We start from the raw sequence: 18,981 nt of genomic DNA on the forward strand, positions 1-18,981 counted from the left end.
AGCGACTGGTAGCCGGCCTCATCAATATAGTTTTAGGGAGTTCCTTATCTAGTAGAAAGAGAGAGCCTGAGACATGAAGCCTGAGCTAAAGTAGTAGTCAGGCCCTGCTAATATAAAGCAAAGTTAGCAAGTCAGGCTGTGAGCAGAGGTCAGGCTCTGTCTGTAGGCAGGCTCACAGACCCAGCAAGAACAGGGCTGGTATTGCAAAAACACACACGTTCCTGAGAAGTACGAGGCACAGGACACTCATGCAAGCACATTCCAGAAGGGTGGTAGCAGAACACCCCGATACCCAGTATGGTACAAACACACTCCCCGAAGATAACAGGAACACGTTCACCTCTCTTAAAGATAAGGTCAGGATGATAGGGTGACGGAGAGAGATGTTTTGATCGAACCAACAAGGTAAAGGGTGGTAACTAACCACATCAGAGGGGCAATATGTAACTTGTTTGTATTGGTGTATAAAGAGGGGTCTCAGAAGGGGTGTCTCTGTCTATCCTAGGGGAGAATGGAATCCCCCACCATTCACTGAGCTAGTCCATTGTAACGGGCATACAATGTTAGTGGTCCTGTAGAGTCTACGGGATACTAGGACGGTGCTTCATTGACAATAAACCTGGCCAGGTGCTTTCGCTGCTAACCCAAGCCATGTGGTCTTATTGGAAAGTTCGATCGAGGTCTGCTGCGTCAGCTATCTGCGCAGAGCTGGGACAGCATACACCAGAAACACACACAGCCAATGACTGACTATATCTTCATCAATTTATAATTGCGTACATACCAAATTTATCTTAAAGTTATAAAACATGTTTTATAAGATTTCTGTTATAAAAGAGTGGATCCGTTAATAAATATGATTTTTTAAAAACAAGAATAAAAACTCTTCAGTGGCACCAAAGGGTTGGCATCACCGATGCTCCTGATGTGCGTAGCCCCCATCCAAGACTACATGGCAGTGTATCTAGCAAAGAAAGGAGGATTTGAAAAACTGTTGCTTTAAGAAACATGCACATATTGATCTGTGCGCATCTAATCTGATTGTTCGCATGCGTGCATGTACACACACATGCACTAAAAACACTACACTGAGAGAACATGAAGGTGACAAATGTAAGCACTGAAGAGTCAAGAATCTTAACTCTGCCCTCTAGCATGAACACATTACAATGAATACTTAGATTAAATGACCACACAAACTCAAAGAATACAATATCACACCAGTCTCTCTCCAGCATTACAGTATGTCCACACTTGAATCCTAAGTAATCTTCTATCATGTATTACACTTTCACAATTGAAAATTCTAGTGTAAGCTCCACACAATTGTTTGTTTCATGACACAAACCATTGTTGCTTGTCAACATTTGTGCCTTGTCTATGCTAGACTTCACAATCATGTGAGTTAACACACAACTAACAAGTGTAGATGCATCCTAACTCACAGGTCTAGCACCTCAATGTTTTTTCGATTCTACTTTCATTGCCATAATGGTAATGGTCCAATCCATCTTTATTGACTTTTTCCATGATAAATTATTCTCCCTTCAGTATGCATTTTAATAATTTAGACAGAAGCCAGGTATTAGACACATTTTAATTTCAACCATCAGCTAAACATTCCTTAGGTGCAGCTTAGGGGATGAGGCAGTTAACTATGAAGCTATCTTATCTGTACAGGTTGGTGCTGTACAGAAGCCAGCAGATTTTCGCTATCACTCTATGTTGTTACACTTCCAGGGTGTTCTGTTAGAAGGGTTTACTGAGCACTTCTGCACAGGACTTTCCTGGATGCTGCCTGGCCTACACCCAGTAGCGCACAGTTCATGCATGGGGAGGCTTTGTATTACAGGGGAGACAGAACCGACTCCTAAATTTAGCTTGCCCAAAAATTTTTATCACAAAAGATTCTTGTGACCTTTTTTGTGCAAGTCTCCATTCTTTGCAACTGCCCTTTGAAATGTGACCAGGACAAAGCTCCGAGACTAGATGTGCCTGTCACTTGTCCCTTTCCATTCAGGTTTAACTGAGTTATAGTACTGGGAACGCCTGGGAGCCATCAGAGTAGCTATAGCAGCTGTGGGGGAGAGAAGAGAACCAGGCCAGGGGCACCATATGAGGCAGGAGAACCCAACCTCCTGGGCTGGAAGTGGGAGACGGAAAGAATAGACACCCAGGCCAGGCCAGGCTCCTCTCAACTACCCTTGGACCCAACACATGGCACTAGTAGCCCATTCCCTATCTTACCCTGATATCAGCAAATATATTTAGTAGTTGAACGTTCAGGGGCCAAGCCCTGATGTTGCATGAGATGGGACATGCTGTTACAGTTGCCCATACAGTAACCGATTTTCTGGAACCTTCTCTCTTTTTAACAACCCCAGGAAATGACATACAATGCCTCCAGTGGTTAGAGTAGAGGGCTGGGAGTCAGACCCAGTTCCCCCCTGATGCACTGGGTGCCTTTGGGCAGGTCACTCACCTTCTGTGCCTCAGGATTGAGAACACTGAGCCACCTGTGCAAAGCACCGAGCTTCACAGCTATTGTGCTACGAAGAATAAAACTCCCCACCTTTGGAGGACAGGTGCTGGATGTGTGTGTGACAGCAACCAGAGCTCTGTGGATTCCAGCACAACCCTGCACCCATACCCAGAGCAGCAAGGGAGCCCCAGGAGTAAAATGGGGGAAAGCCGCCCAGGGTTAACAGGTTGGCCAGCCAGGGCTTCTCCAGAGACTGGAGTCTGGGGCCATGTCTACTATACAAATGCATAAGCAGTACAGGAACACCGATATATCATACCAGCAAAGCGCTCCTAGTGTGGACCTAGGTATACCAGCAAAGCTACACTTTGTACTGGTGTAGTAAAACCACCACCCTGAACAAAAGAAGCTACCCTGGTAAAGCACAGCATTGCTGGTATAGCCGCGTCTACACTGGGGCTTCTGCCGGCACAGCTCAGAGTCAGGACTCACTTCTCCACACCTCAGACAGACGTAGCTGTGCCAGCAGAAGTGTGTACTGTAGACATAGCCTGGGTTATCTGGAACCCCACGGTGAAGCTAGGATGGAAGCGTACAGGGAGGAAGGGATGAAAAGGGAGTGGAGTGGGATCGACTTGGTAGCTGCTCACATTTAGTTTGCACCTTCTTTGCCACTCTGGAAAGAAACAAACGACCTGAGAAGGGAATGGAATGCAATGATTCATTACTCCTGATGTGTGATGATGGCTTAATTATTTTTCTAACTGGGAAGAGACGCTTTCTGGCAGCAGGTGCAAATTAATTCTCCGCTGTTTTAAGGAGCGATCGGCCCAGGACAAGCGGAAAACTGGAAAACCTAATTAAATCGGGAGCCGAGTGGAATAAATGGAGTGAGGAGTTTGTTTGCATGATGCTGATGGATATTAACAATTCCGGGTGAAGACACCAGGGCTCCCAGCGGGAGACTAGAGCCGCCTCGGTGCGTTCATCCCCCCAGTTGGGCCTTGACAATCGTGCAGGAGGTGTCGCAACAGTAACTAAGTGCAACTACTGTGCATACACAAAGCCAGGATTCTTTCCAGAAGAAGCATCATCCACAGCCCCACATGGCCTGAAGGAAGAAGGAAACAATTAACAGGCTGCAAAGCCAGATACGCAGGCTCCAGGAATCTTACTGGGGGTTCCTGGTCTTGTGCTCAGAACTGATGCCCCCTAAGTGAGACAAGAAAGTATCATCTAATTATTGAGAGCTGTCTGCAGATTGTCCAGTCCACTGAGCAGTGGAATCCAACAAAAAAATCTGCCCCCTCTCTGTTACCCTGGAAAGAGGGTTTTGTCTGGTTTCAGGACCCCTCTCTGGCTTCTGGATCTCCCGTCCCCATGGTCTCCTTCATGGTACTGACTGTATTTAATTAGGCTCTCTCATTTCAGATGCAGATGCAGTATTCAGTTTAAATACGATAGAACAAGGTCTATATATACACACACTTTTCAAGAGATTGTCTCAGCATTTGTGGTCCTGGATTAGGAAAAACCCTGGTTCTCTGAGGCCCAGAGAGAGCACCCAGAGCTTGGGATGCTGATTAAAGTCTCTGCAGCATCCTGCTCAGGCTGGCAAATGCAGTTCTGTGGTGCATAAGCAGCTTGGAGGCACTTGCTGTCCGTCACTCTGACGAGCTCTTGTGCTAGCACATCCCTGGCTGCCCCGTGCTATTGCTTAGCAGACCTTAAAGCCATAGAGAACATTCAGCACTCTACATTCACAGAGAGTTGCATGAAGAGAGCCAGGCAAGGCCACAGCTCATCTCGGCCACACACCTCTATCACTGTGGCACTGGGAAAAGGTGACTAGACAGCTGCTTCCAAGCCCAGAAGATGCAGAACTAAAAATGTGGGGAAATCAGCTGCAGGAGGTTAAATGGGGTCCCCCCCGCAATTCTGCTTGGTCTTTCCTCTACCCAGGAATAGTTCCACCAAATGAGCTAGACATTTATAGGTTTCAGAGTAGCAGCCGTGTTAGTCTGTATCCGCAAAAAGAAAAGGAGGACTTGTGGCACCTTAGAGACTAACACATTTATTAGAGCATACGCTTTCGTGAGCTACAGCTCACTTCATCGGGGCATGCATCCTATATTTATAGTATATATATATATATATATATATATATATATATATATATATACTAGCCCCTGGCAGACCCAAGAACCTTTTGCGGATATTTAGTCCCACTCTCTTCCTGCTGCTGCTAGTGTGTAATAGCCCAGGCTGCTATCCTAGCAATGGGTACCCTCCCAGAGTTCTCCTGCCATCCCCCAGTTGCCAACACAGAGTTACCCTCCCAGCCTTCCCTTCCCCAATTTCTGAACTGCACCTGTGTAGCTGTTCCTCTGCTTCTCACCCCTTCTCTCTCCAATTTGGAAGTGGCAGCAATGCTGGGAGAAAAAGCCTGAATGTCTTTTTGTTTTTCTGTTTCTCCCCTCATTAAATCCCCTCTTCATCCCTAGGAGTTTGGAATTACATACAAGTTAATATGTTTCTGGTTTCACCCGAACACAGCTACTGAACAAACAGGTCCCATCAATTCCATTTAATGCCTACACATGTAATACAGTTGCTGCAATTACCTGCTTCCCAAAGCCATTACAAACCACAGAAAATTAGCTGCAGCAGGTGATAAGAACATTCTTTTATAAATTCACAAAATAAGCTGATCACAGGACAGTCAGATCCTTGCCCTGCAGTCCACAGCATGCCCGGCATTCACAAGGGGTCAAGACCCTTCATCTTGCAGCCAATTTACTCCTCTTTAAAGACGAGATGGGAAATATCTGTTGGGAAAATTCTGGGTTTATCCTGCTGTGTGGCTTACGCTCAAGTTCTGACTCACCAGAAAACTGGGCTCATTGTTCAAGCTCATACATCCTGCGCAGTCAACAAGAAACTAAGCCTGTAATTAGAATGAAACCCACTAAAGCAACAAGGTGAGCCCCAGAGATTAGTGGAACACTGTCTCTGACGGGCAGGGTTCCCAAGTACCTTGGCCATGTGCTGTATAAGCAGAACAGACAACTGGTGCTGGCCCACATATACATGGAGACCATGAGTCACGGAGTCCCCGGGCGATGCTCTGGAACTGCTCCCCATGAAGCCAGTCAGGACTCTGGGGAAGTCTCCTTTCTGGGAGCAGCCTGTCTGCAGGACACACGGCTCACACAGCTTCCACCTTCCTGGGTCTGACCTCGGAGCATTCAGCATCCTCTGCCCCTCCATGCGATTCCCACAGTGAATCCGCCCAGGCGGGGTCTTGGGGAAGCCAGAGGGCCCTGCACCCCAACTCCGCAGTCAGATGTGACTCTCAGCCAGCCAGTAAAACAGAAGGTTTATTAGATGACAGGAACATGGTCTAAAACAGAGCTTGCAGGTGCAGAGAACAGGACCCCTCAAGCTGGGTCCATTTTGGGGGGCAGTGAGCCAGACAACCACGTCTGCACTTCACTCCATGTCTCCAGCCAGCCCCAAACTGAAACTCCCTCCAGCCCCTCCTCCTCTGGGCTTCCTCCCTTTCCTGGGCCAGGAGGTCACCGGATTCCTTTGTTCTCCAACCCTTTAGCTCTCACCTTGCAGGGGGGAAGGGCCCAGGCCATCAGTTGCCAGGAAACAGGGTGTTGGCCATTCTCTGTGTCCAGATCCCTGCACACACCTGCCCTCTAGGGCTCTGCAATGATCATACACCCTTACCCCACCACCTAGATACTTAACTGCATAGGGGAAACTGAGGCACCCCCACACTGTTCAGAGGAAACATTAAGAACTGTCCCACTTCGTCACACCATGACAAACCTGCTACACCCAAGACTCCTCCAGCTGAGCACATGCCAGAGGCATGCAGGGCAGAAATACATGGGGGCACACTAGGGTTGTTAACTTTCTAATCGCACAAAACCAAACACGCTGCCCTGCCCCCTGCTCCAAGGCCCTGTCCCTTCTCTGAGGCCCCGCCCCTGCTCCATCCCCATTGGAAGTTGGAGGGCTCAGGCTGGGGGTGCGGGCTTTGGGATGGGGTCAGGGATGAGGGGGTTGGGATGCGGGAGAGGGCTCCGGGCTGGGGCAGCGGTGTGAGCTCTGGGGTGGGGCTGAGGATGAGGGGTTTGGGGTGCAGGAGGGGGCTCAGGGCTGGGGTAGGGTGTTGGGGGGGTGCGGGAGGGGACTCCTGGTTGGGGCAGGGGGTTGGGGTGCGGGGTCCTGGCAGCGCTTACTGCAGATCCCAGGAAGCGGCTGCCAGGTCCCTTCAGTGCAGCCCCTAGGTGCATGGGCGGCCAGGGAGGCTCTGTACACCACCCTCGCATCCACGCCCCACAGATTCCATTGGTTACAATTCCTGGCCAATGGGAGCTGTGGGTCTGGCACTAGGGGTGGGGGCAGCACGTGGAGCCTCCCTGGCTGCCCATGAGCCTAGGGGCCAGAAGGACCTGGCGGCAATTTCTGGGAGCTGTGCAGAGCTAGGGCAGGCAGAGAGCCTGCCTTAGCCCTGGGCACTCGCTGCGCCACCAACCAGACTTTTGACAGCCCTGTCAGTGGTGCCGACCGGAGCCACCAGGATCCCTTTTTGACGAGGCGTTCTGGTCAAAAAACAGATTCCTGGCAACCCTAGGGCACACAGAAAGGGTTAAATCTGCCCATCAGTGAAATTCCAGAGAGAAAGAGGGGACAAAGTAAAGCAGGAGTAATGAGGCTGGTCCCCAGGGTAGAAAGGGACCTGCCTGCTTCCTTGCTTCCCTGGCACAGAATCATTTCATAGATTTCCAAGGCAAGAAGGGATCATTATGACCATCTCATCCAACCTCTTGCATCCCCCAGGCCAGGGATCCCCAACCAGAGAACCTAGTGATTGCTGCAGCAATCCAAACAACTTGTGATGGAGCTACACCATCTCTTTTAGGGAGCGAACCAGTCCTGAGGTAAAGCACCCATCTGATGGAGAATCCCTAAAGTTTCCACTCAGAGGGAGTGCTGAAAAGCAAAGACAGAGTGCACTCCCACCAATGAGGAGCACAATCGGCGGCAAGGAGGCGGCCTGTTGAAGCATGGAAGAAACTTCCCTGCTTCCCAGCACAGGGACCAGGTGGAGTTCCCAAAGGTTCCCAGTTACTCAAGGAAAACCCAGTCAGAGACCAGCAAAGCATGATTCTTGACCTAGCTGCCTTTTTTATAAACATTCATGGACAACTTTCTTGTATGGGAATAGAATACAGAGAAGATGCCAGGGACACTGCCCACGTTACTATGTTGACAGCTATTCACAGAATCATAGAATATCAGGGTTGGAAGGGACCTCAGGACATCTAGTCCAACCCCCTGCTCAAAGCAGGACCAGCCCCCAACTAAATCATCCCAGCCAGGGCTTTGTCAAGCCTGACCTTAAAAACTTTGAAGGAAGGAGATTCCACCACCTCCCTAGGTAACGCATTCCAGTGTTTCACCACCCTCCTAGTGAAAAAGTTTTTCCTAATATCCAACCTAAACCTCCCCCACTGCAACTTGAGACCATTACTCCTCATTCTGTCATCTGCTACCTAGTCTAGATCCATCCTCTTTGAAACCCCCTTTCAGGTAGTTGAAAGCAGCTATCAAATCCCCCCTCATTCTTCTCTTCCACAGACTAAACAATCCCAGTTCCCGCAGCCCTCCTCATAAGTCATGTGTTCCAGTCCCCTAATCATTTTTGTTGCCCTCCGCTGGACTCTCTCCAATTTTTCCACATCCTTCTTGTAGAGCGGGGCCCAAAACTGGACACAGTACTCCAGATGAGGCCACACCAATGTCGAATAGAGGGGAACGATCACATCCCTCGATCGCTGGCAATGCCCCTACGTATACATCCCAAAAAGCCATTGGCCTTCTTGGCAACAAGGGCACACTGTTGACTCATATCCAGCTTCTCATTCACTGTAACCCCTAGGTCCTTTTCTGCAGAACTGCTGCCGAGCCATTTAGTCCCTAGTCTGTAGCGGTGCATTGTATTCTTCCGTCCTAAGGGCAGGACTCTGCACTTGCCCTTGTTGAACCTCATCAGATTTCTTTTGGCCCAATCCTCTAATTTGTCTAGGTCCCTCTGTATCTTACCCCTACCCTTCAGTGTATCTACCACTCCTCCCAGTTTACTGTCACCTGCAAACTTGCTGAGGGTGCAATCCACACCATCCTCCAGATCATTTATGAAGATATTGAACAAAACCGGCATGAGGATCGACCCTTGGGGCACTCCACTTGATACCGGCTGCCAACTAGACATGGAGCCATTGATCACTACCCGTTGAGTCCGACAATCTAGCCAGCTTTCTACCCACCTTATAGTCCATTCATCCAGCCCATACTTCTTTAACTTGCTGGCAAGAATAGTGTGGGAGACCATGTCAAAAGCTTTGCTAAAGTCAAGGAACAACACGTCCACTGCTTTCCCTTCATCCACAGAGCCAGTTATCTCGTCATAGAAGGCAATTAGATTAGTCAGGCATGACTTGCCCTTGGTGAATCCATGCTGACTGTTCCTGATCACTTTCCTCTCCTCTAAGTGCTTTTCCAGGGACTGAGGTGAGGCTAACTGGCGTGTAGTTCCCAGGATCCTCCTCCTTCGCTTTTTTAAAGATGGGCACTACATTAGCCTTTCTCCAGTCGTCCGGGACCTCCCCCGATCGCCATGAGTTTTCAAAGATAATGGCCAATGGCTCCGCAATCGCATCCGCCAACTCCTTTAGCACTATTCTCTAGCAACTCACAACTGGCAGCCTCACTCTGCCCAGCCTGAGATGCCAGGCCCTGAAGTCCAACTGTAAATGTTCTTTTGGAATTTTAGCAGCTACCCAGCTCCCTTCCCATAGGTGCAAATACCCGCTACTCCATCTGTGCAACAACCAAGGCATTTGCATTTGATGCTCTTGGCAAATGAATCCAACTGACATTTGCTTTGCAAATGGAAGGCGAAAGGGTGTACACAATCAGGGGTTCACAAAGTGTCATGAGGTTCACATGCCAGCCACTGGGACCCTGGGTTCAAATCCTAAAGGTGGTGATAAATTTGCAAGTCTTAGGCTACCCCTTAGAAAATGATATTCCTCCACATCACACAACCACAATGTCATTGGCAGAACTGTGTCAGCCCAGAACAGGAAGATGCCAAAGGGTGTCAGAAGTCAGGATCGAGATGCCCTGGCAGAGCTATGTTGGGGCAGATGCCTGGCTTGAGGTGGTGCTTTTAGTCACTCTGTTTCATGAGCACCAGTCATCATTTCAGGAACCCAATCCAACGACAATGGGCATCATTCCCAAGAGCCCAGAGTACCCTCCAGTGACAAAGAGGAACCCTTCCACAGAAGAACTTCTGGTAAATGTAAATTGGGAACAGCCTCTCAGAGCAGGACGCAAATCACTGTAAACAAAGTCTCTGTTGCTGTGGAAACCATTAAAAATAGATTCCCCACACTCCCCCCTTTGTGCTGGGTTTTATACAGCTGGGTTCCTTCATTCCACATTATTATTACTTTTTAATTATGAATAATTTCCTCCCTTCTATAGGAAGATGGATTAAAACTCAGAACTTTCCACATGAAGCCCCTTTAGGATGTATTTCAATATGCCAATGAAGGCAAGCCCAGATTCTGTAGTGTTTATGCCACAGGGTAAAAATCTCTCTGCAATTAACCCTTCTCATTCCATGTCTTCCTCTTAGCTTCTCTTTTTCTCCACCCAGGAAGCTAGGTGGCTTTCACCTGCACCTCAACAAAGTTTGCTCAGGAACTATGACACTTAGGGTGAAGCCCCTTTCCGCAAAGGTATCAGCACAAGGCTCAAGCGCCACATAAGTCCCTCTTCAACCCTGTGGAGTTTGTGCATGATTGTATTATGGTCACCCTTGCCTGCCCGCTTCCCCTCCACTCCTGTTTGTCTGATATGACCCCTTACTCACTAGGTCCAGTTACATTTAGTGTGTATGCTCTTCAGGCCAAGGACCCTGCATCCCTTGGTTTATGAGGCACTCAGCATATTGGGTGCTCATATAATAAGAAACACCACCACTGTTGCTCAAGGCTTCACACCCACCCACCCAGTGCCCCTAGCACTAAGCTACCCACAGGGCAAGGATCAAGCACAGAGAGAGGCGGGACAGGCTGCCCCGATGGGAATGGTGCTGTTATCCTCTTGTCTTACTGAGGAGCAACAAAATCCTATTTAATGGTTCTGTCCTGGAGCTTTCTTCTGAGGATTGGGATTCTCAGCCTTAACCCTACAAACCAGAGTGGGTGTTTGCAGCAATCCTCCACTTTCCTATCATACCCCTTTCTATGCAGAACTCAGTCTAGCCCAATAAAATGTCTGCTTTAGCCCGGCTCAGCCCAGAGACCTGTTCCAAAGCCTGGAGGAACCACTGAACCAACCATTGTTTGCACTCTGCAAGCCTCAGTACAGGAAACTCTCCCAATCAGGAATGATGCCAAAGGACTGGAGCACACTGTACATCTGTTGCCCAGCATCAGCACAGCCAGGAATTCAGGAAGTGATGTGTACACATCCCCCAGTGCAGCATGCCTGCTAGCAAATGGAAATGCAAGGCTCTATCCAAGGGTGAAGGAAGAGTGAGATCATGAAAGCTGCTTGGTTACCCTGTGGCAAATTATTTACCAGGCTTTAATTTTAGATTTAAGTGAATTTCATGCTGACAAAGTGCCAGATGGACAAACACTGGTAACCAACACTCTTTATCCCCAGGACAAAGCAAAGGCAGCAACAGGGCAAGCTTCCTACACACTGCCCTGCCAATGTGTTCCCCTTTGCCCACCTCTAGGGATGAAAGGAGAGTTCAGTCTCCATAGTCCATTCAGTCCCTAAACTCTGCTGAATCTGTCAAGTGCTGATTGTGCAGGTGGGTTGTACAAGGTGGGCACCTGTCCACGAGCCACTGGACTGAGATTATGAAGAGATCTCGCACAGGAGTCACTAGACAGTTGTCTGCATGGGGAGAATGACAGAACAAGTTACAAAGCTCAAGAACTGCACAAATCTCAAAGCCCTCTACAAACCAGCTCCAGCTTTAGAGAAGGGAGGGAGTGCTCTGGTGCCTTCCAGAGGAGGGGGTCCAAATGGGGCTGTGTGTACCACTGGTGGTACGTGAGCTTGATGAGCCAATCCTTCACTTCATAATTTGTTTAAGAAGGTGGTACATGAACTAAAAGTTTGGGAGCCACTGTTGTAAAGCAAGATTCTCACAAGAGTTGGGGACATGATTTCATTACCTCCTGTTGTCTCTCTCAGGTCAATTTTTAGTGCACTGCCTCATGATACCCACCTGTGATGAAGCGGGACTGTTCTTAATGTTTCCTCTGAATATTGTGGGGGTGCCTCAGTTTCCCCTATGCAGTTCTGAAGTATCTAGGTGGTGGGGTAAGGGTGTATGATCGTTGCAGAGCCCTAGAGGGTAGGGGCATGCAGGGGTCTGGACACAGAGAATGGCCAACACCCTGTTTCCTGGCATCTGATGGCCTGGCCCTTCCCCCCTGCAAGATGAGAGCTAAAGGGTTGGAGAACAAGGAATCCGGTGACCTCCTGGCCCAGGGAAAGGGACAAAGCCCAGAGGAGGAGGGGCTGGAGAAAGTTTCAGTTTGGGGCCGGCTGGGGACATGGAGTGAAGTGCAGACGTGGTTGTCTGGCTCACTGCCCCCCAAAATGGACCCGGCTGAGGGGTCCTGTTCTCTGTACCTAGAAGCTCTGTGTTAAACCGTGTTCCTGTCATCTAATAAATCTGTTTTACTGGCTGGCTGAGAGTCATGTCTGACTGCAAAGTTGGGGTGCAGGGCCCTCTGGCTTCCCCAGGACCCCACCTGGGTGGACTCGCTGGGGGAAGCGCATGGAGGGGCAGAGGATGCTGAATGCTCCGAGGTCAGACCCAGGAAGGGGGAAGCCATGTGAGCTGTTTGCCCTGCAGAGAGTCTGCTCCCAGAGAGGAGACTTCAGCAGAGTCCTGCCTGGCTTCGTAGGGAGCAGTTCCAGAGTATCGCCTGGGGACTCCGTGACACCACCCCCTTTCTTGCGCAAATCCCCATGCACCCCAGCAGAAACATGGAACCCCTTTACTTTCAGTAATGGCAGTTCAGAGGTCAGTTTCCTCTGTCACGGTCTGACTCGTAACTTTGGCCCCCAAGTAAAAATGCTGTAGAATTATTATTCAGAGCTGATAAGGCCCGAAGGGACCATAGTCTGAGCTCTTGTAGAACACAGGCCAGAGAACCTCCCCAATAATCTCTGCATCAAGCCCAGAATTCCTGTTTGAGCCACAGTGTATCTTTTGGACAGATATCAGTGTGCTTCAAGTGTTGGAGAATTTACCATGTCCCTAGGTAATTTGTTCCAATGGCTATAATTACCCTCACTAGTATAAACATTCACTGTATTTGTTGTCTGAATTTGAATAGCTGCAGTTTCCAACCATTGGATCTCATTAAGCCTTTTTCCACTAAATTAAAGAACCATCTACTATTAGAAATCTCTTCCCAATGTAGTTATACTTTTAAACCACCACCAAGTCGCTTCTTAGCCCTCTCTTGGGTAAACTAAACTCCCTATGGGGCAGGTTTTTCAGACCTCAATTTTTGTAGATCTTTTCTGACCCCTTTCCAATTTGTCAGCATCCTTTTTGAAGTATGGACACAGCATCCAGTAATGGTCTCACTAATGCCATATACAGAAGTCATGCCACTTCTCTACTCTTACTTGCATATTCTTATCATGGACATTCATCATACTCATCCTGAGTATGGGCTGCCAGGGGAAGCATTTTAACAGCCAAGGACACCAAGTCAAAACCTACTGGCCTGAGTGGATATGAAAAAGGAGCCCACTCTGGGCATGTGTCCGGGACTTAGTCACCGAGGCTGAAGAGATGTTGCTCTCTTGGTGGATGGAGGCTCTGAATCCTTTATGCTTAAAATATTGGCTATTAAAATATTTCAACAGCAGCTACAGCAAAGACAGACACATGATTTGTTCTTTGCATCCAGGCCCAAGGAGTTTGGAGGGGAGCCAGAGGCATCAGTAGGGAGCCTCCTTGCCCCAATTGCTCTGGCAGTGTCAGTTTCATAGAAGCAAGCTCCCAAAACACCACACCTTGCTAGTGATTGGATGGGGAGCAAGGGAGCAGAAGTCCTCCATTCCCTCAAGCTGATGCAATTGTGGCATCAGCAGGACTTCCTCTCTCCTCAGCTTGCTCAAACAACAGATCAGGCATTTTTGTTGTGAGCAGATAGGAGGAGAAGCAAAGAAATGTCCAAAGAAAGCAGAAATGAAAGAGCAATACCCCCAAACTACTGCAAAGTATGTTGGGAATTCATCTACACAGGAGCTTGGCAGCCAAAGAACAACAGGAACCGAGGAGTTTGTCGGGCTTTTTAATACAGAATCTCTGGTGTGTTTCAGCTTTTCAGAATCATCAAACAGCCTGGCAGGAGGTGTGGGAAGTCGGTGGGGAAGTCCCCCCTGGAGACACCTCCCACTAACACTCCGAAAGCACCTGTGTGGCACTCGTACTACTGTGTAGCTGAAGAGTTCACCAGAGACATAATATGCAGCCTCTGCCTCCCTAGCTCAGCCCTTAAAGGCGCTAAATTCCCTCTGGTCTCCAACAAGTCTGCATTCTCATAGGACCCCCGTTGCTCCTGGACTGCAAACTGGGCATTCGCTAAAGAGCTGAGGAAGAGCAATGTTAAGCTATGTGCTCTTGGTGATGCTGCTGGCAAGCAGGCCACACTTGATTCTCTCTCACACCCGCAGACATTGAAGGCAAGCAATTTAATACAAGTCCCACCATACTAGCACAGACACCAGTTCCATTTGATAATTCTCCTGCAAACCAAGTGAATGAGGAGACAGAGTTTTTGTTAACATCCAGGAGCAATACTCACAGTTTGGCTGGACCCAGACAGCAAATCCACTCCGATCAGACCTGCCATTGGAAAAAGAGAGAGGGGAAAGGTTTGTGCTGGGAATGCTGCGAGGCACAGAAATCCCACAGGTCCTCCCTTACCTCCAAAGGAGAGGGAGAAAGCAAGCAGTATCCTTCTCAGTTCTGGGTGTGTCTGGCAAGCAGAGGAGGGGGGAGACAGAACTTTCTACACTCTCAATCAGATGGGGGCCACAGCCCAGCTAATACTGCAGCCTTATTTAATTCACAGCAATTATATTTGCATTCTGCTAGACAAATAGATTTTACAAGCCCTCAGTTAAATGTGGGTAATTATGGCTGCCTGCATCAGGGGACAGCCCTGCCCGGGCTCAGGAGGAAGAAGCACATCCCAGTTCCACTAATGCTGTAAATTAGCAGGGCAGCAGACTAATTACCAGCGATTTCATTTCCCCCCCCCCTCTTTCTGTGGGCTACTGCGTTCTCCCTCTCCCCCCCCACTGTCTCTGTGTGTGTGTGTGTGTGTTCAGGCATATGCTGCTGTTAATGGGGCTTCTGTCACTTCATCTGCTGGTGGAGATTATTTTATCTTGGGAACCCTCTCTCGGTGTCAGACCAGAGACTTTCGACTCTAAATCATCAACGGGGGGAACAATCTGTTGTATGGCAACGAAAAATGAAAACGTCAACTTTTTGGTGGCAACTGTTGTGCTCAGCAGTGTTCGTGATGAAGGCTCTGGCACGAGGGGGGGAGGGACCCTGACAGGACCCGGCCTGGCCTGACAACTCAGGGAGTGGGATGGCTCCATGCACACATGCTCAAGCGCGGGGTAAGGTTGCAGTCATTTATTACATCATGTGCATGAAGCCGAGACAATGCAGGATTGGGACCTGCAAAGTGATGGGGGCAAGAGGATGAGGGGGAGAGAAGCCTTTAGCCATTATTAAATCTAAGTGGAGAAGGATGGAAAGTCATTGTGTGAATCCACTGTGAACAGGAGGTGCCAAATCTGCTTCTGTCTAGTGTGGGGCAGAAGAAGTCCTTGGAGCAAGCTGTGGGGGACACAGTCTTCTCCCTGAACTGGGCAGAGGGAAGCATTATGGGGACAGAACCAAGTATCATGTACATGGTGCTTGATATCTCCAAACACAATACAAACACTAACTATTCTTCATACACCCCAAGAAGGAGGGAGGTCTTACCACCATTTACAAATGGGGAAACTGAGGCACAAAACAGGGGAGTGACTTGCACCAAAGGGCAAACAATGAGCTGGAAAAAGAACCCAAGAGAGTCCTGGCCCCTAGCCCAAGGCTTAGCCCACCAGACCTGGCTGTCTTCCTTCAATTATGTCCCTCCTGAGTACACAGCAGCTTTCACATTGTGCAGCAGTGGGATTTCAAAGCCAGATGTCACAAGCCTTCCTGGAGGAGGAGGAGCCAGAGAACTCCTTCACCTTGTCCCGTGATGGGCAGGGAGGAGGGTGACACCCTATGGCCCATCCCTGGGCCCCAGAGACATTCTCACTTCCCACCCACCAGACACTTCTGCAATTGAGAGTCAGTTGAGCTGTACAGAATTGCTGCTCCCTGCTCCACCGTCCACACAGGCAGCACCACAATAATGATAAATAAGAGAAACAGAATGAAATCGCCACATTCTTCAAACTGATCTGCCAAAGTAAAACCATGTAATCTAGTTTCATTAGGCCCTGTTGTCCCACAGATGACTATGTTGTCAAATATCAGGTAGAGGGATCTCTCGCCAGCTTCCTATCAGTCTCCTTCCCCCCTCCCTAGGATGTGAGAGGGAGCTTGGCTGGATGGATACAATTTCAGCCAACCCCCATGCTTGCAATGTATCCATCACCGACCTGAAAGCCTTTAGGGGGCCGAACAAGTGATGTATGGACCCAGCACTGTCCACAATGATTTATTAAAATATTACCCAGATGAAGTTAGAAAAGACACAGACTGGGGCTGCTGACTTCCAGCCCCAAACAGCAGGCGGGAGCACAGGCTGCTGCAGCACCAGCACAAGGAAGAGGGAAGCAGAGAAGCTGCTTTCTATACCCTATGTGCACTCTGTCCTGGGGACCTCCTGGAACCCCAAGGTGAAGACAGGAAATCAGGAAGCTCCTCACAAGGCTAGGGTGAGGGCTCCAAGGTAAGGCACAGCCCTGGAGCAGAGAAGCAGATTTCAGGGCAGGGCTTGTGCCCTCATACAGGGAGTATTAGGCCAAACTTGAACAGCAATGAGCGCTAGCTCTTCCCATCCCAGGGCTACTTGCTGGCCTAAGGGGAAAAATGTCCAGTCCCTAGTGTCGTATGCAGCGTTGCTGTAGCCGCATGGGTCCCAGGATATTAGAGAGACAAGGTGGGGGAGATCACATCTTTTACTACACCCACCCTTGTTGGTGAGAGAGACTAGCTTTTTGAGCTGACACAGAGCTCCTCCTCAGGTCTGGGAAATGTACTTAGACTGTTCACAGCTAAACACAAGATGGACAGTTTAGCATAACTAGTTAGCGCATATTCCAAGGGCCCATGCAAAGTGAAGTGGCCCGTTAACACCCCAGTAGTCATGGGACTAAAAGGGGTTAGTGGGTCACAGATTGTTACTGTCCAAGTGGACAGATGTTCGCAGTGCAAACCCACCATTGCCATCAGCTCTAACTGCCTCCTCCCGTCCCCCGCTGGCAATCTGAACAGAGGTGCTAAGAACTGGGAGTCTGAATTCTTCTCCCATCTCTGAAGACTGTTCCCGCCAGGGCAGACCCGAAGCACACTGACAGGGAGCGCTGGTGGTGAAATGTCCTGCCTGTTCTGGGGATAACTAGAGGACTCTAGCCCCTTTCACCAGCACTGCAATGCACACAAAAATGGTTTTAAATAGCTTATTTACACTTACAGCGTTGGAGCAGCACAGCTGCACCACTTAGCACTTTAACAGACACACTCTTTGCCTTTTGGGACAGAGCTCTCCCATCGGTGTATTTAATCCACCTTCTGAGAGGCGGTAGCTATGGCAGCTGGAAAAGCTCTCCCGCCGACACAGAGCTGCCTACACAGGGCGGTACGGTCAGTCTATGTTGCTCAGGGGTATGGATTTTTCACACTCCTGAGCAATGTAGTTACACTGATATAGGTCTGTAGTGTAGATCAGGCCTATGTCTACACTGCAACATAAGCCTGTGCCTCAGCCCAGGCTCGAGCCTAACCCCCCTTGTGCCTACACTGCAACTGCGCTAACCCAGGGCTCGGACCCAAGGTCCCAAGACCCTGCAGGGCTGGGGGCTCTGAGCTTGAGTTAAACTGGGAGCCAGGTCCAAGTCCTATTGCTTTGCAGTGTAGATGCAGCCCATAGGCACTGACTCCATGGGTGCTCTGGGGCTGGAGCACCCACAGGGAAAAATTGGTGGGTGCTCTGCACCCCCTGGCAGCTCCCCGCCCCAGCTCACCTCCACCTCCTCCCCTGAGCGCACCACGTCCCTGCTCCTCCCCCCAGCTCCCAGCGCTTGTCATTGCCAAACACAACACCCGTTGCGAAACTTTACAGCCTCTGGTATTGATCCACATCATGAAGCCCAGAGTGCATTATTTTCTTCAGACGAAATGGACGAGTCAGAAGTAGATGACATGGACTGCAACTCAGCAAAGCCACAAGCACAAGGCAAGGTGTGAGGGCTCATATATCGGCATTCCAGATCCCAGTCTGTTGCGGATTTGGCAGTTTGCCCAGCCCTTGGATGGGTGACGGGCGGGGAAGGGGTCAAGGAGCCTTCTCCAACCCCACTTCATGCACTCTCTCACCCTCTGCACTCAGGGGCCTGCTCCCTCCCTGCGTCCCTAAAGGGACAGGACCATGCCTACATCTACCAGCACTGCAAGATCAAGTGTCAGAGGGGTAGCCATGTTAATTTGTATCCACAAAAACAACGAGGAGTCCGGTGGCACCTTAAAGACTAACAGATTTATTTGGGCATAAGCTTTTGTGGGTAAAAAACCCCACTTCTTCAGATGCATGAAGAAGTGGGATTTTTTACCCACGAAAGTTTATGCCCAATTAAATGTTAGTCTTTAAGGTGCCACCGACTCCTCACTGCAAGATCAAGGTGCTCCAACTAACAGGCTATTGCAACACTTTTTAGCTAGTGTAAACAGGCACTAAAAGGCTTCTGCTGAGTTGGGCTCTGCACTTTGCTGCTCCACCTAAGTTCCTGCATTACCTACGTACGCTGCACACGGAGCAGAGACCTGCAGCAGCAAGTCTCAGAGCCCAGGCCTACAGACTCCGGCTACGGTGCTAAAAACAGCTGTGTAGATATTTGGGCTCAAGCTGGAGCTCAGGTGCCGAACCCTACCAGCTTGAGCCCAAATATCTACACAGCTATTTTTAGCACCGTAGCGTGAGCCCCGTGAGCTGGTCTGTAGACCCGGGCTCTGACTGCTGCGGGTTTCTGCTTGCTGGGCAGATGTACCTCTAGATATCACAGTGTCCACAGCAGCTTTTCCTGAGGAAGCTCCTTCCAGCACTCAACTGACGTGGGCC

General features: G+C 49.5%; 1 protein-coding gene across 9 annotated transcripts in view; it reads right to left on the reverse strand.

Moving 5' to 3' along the window:
* The window catches only part of RBFOX3 (RNA binding fox-1 homolog 3), a 345,196-nt gene that overhangs the window by 197,418 nt on the left and 128,797 nt on the right, over window positions 1-18,981 (reverse strand). For 8 of the 9 annotated variants that reach the window (XM_074971592.1, XM_074971601.1, XM_074971594.1 and 5 more), the window contains one exon: window positions 14,431-14,471. The exons of the other annotated variant lie outside the window; for it this stretch is intronic. The gene's annotated coding sequence lies outside the window, so the exon portion shown is untranslated. The remainder of the gene's footprint in view (window positions 1-14,430; window positions 14,472-18,981) is intronic. 9 annotated transcript variants of the gene reach the window in all.

Source organism: Natator depressus, chromosome 14 (genome assembly GCF_965152275.1).
Source record: "Natator depressus isolate rNatDep1 chromosome 14, rNatDep2.hap1, whole genome shotgun sequence".
Lineage (NCBI taxonomy): Eukaryota > Metazoa > Chordata > Testudines > Cheloniidae > Natator > Natator depressus.